Consider the following 818-nt stretch of genomic DNA (forward strand, 5'->3'; position numbering starts at 1 on the left):
TGAAAGAAATGGCTATGTATACACGACGAAAGCAAAATTTTGGGCCTTCTCCCCGCTAACAAGACAATAATAGTCCATGGGCCAAGACCCCCAAAAGTGGTTTTTTTGTACCATGTGGAGGGACCAGTGCTATCACGTATTTTCTCAATCTGCAATAACTGAAGTCTATTTTAAGGTATGATAGCAAGCTTCTATCAGTAGCTTTCTTGCTCTAAACATGTGGTAAAATGACGTCATCTAAACTGCCTAATGACCACGGATCCGGTTAACAGCTTCAGATTCTGAGCGATGTCCATTGTACAATTCTCTTCAAACAACATCTTATACATTTTAGGCCTAGCAGAATATGACATTGATTCAATTGCAAAAGAAGGAAATTTTTTTAAGGTTGTCTCGTTGCCATGGAGACGGAAATGGTCAATGAGTCCACAACTGAAATAAAAGTCACTGAAAATAAGGCTTTTCACTTCCTAATTTTAAAAAATAACTGCAATATACGTTGTCAAAAAGTTCAATCATGTGTAGATCACTCTAGCACTGGCTTGGATTAACTATTCAGCTAATGAGTTTTAAAGAGCTTCCTTAACGAGTCTCCTTTGTCCTGATATCATCCATTCCGAAGCCATACCAGTACCAAACACATTGGAGACTTGTCGTTTTCGCGTCAGTCAAGCATCATTTTCACTTAAATGTAAACAAAGACTCATGTTTAATGTCAGACAAAAATAACAGCTAAGTTATTTTAAAGCATTTATCGGTTGCCATGACAACCACAAACAGTTACTCGATACATTAAAAAGAGTACATCGTTCGAAACT

The sequence above is a fragment of the Orbicella faveolata genome, unplaced genomic scaffold (assembly GCF_042242905.1).
Source record: "Orbicella faveolata isolate gen_17 unplaced genomic scaffold, um_ofav_v1 contig_34, whole genome shotgun sequence".
NCBI lineage: Eukaryota > Metazoa > Cnidaria > Anthozoa > Scleractinia > Merulinidae > Orbicella > Orbicella faveolata.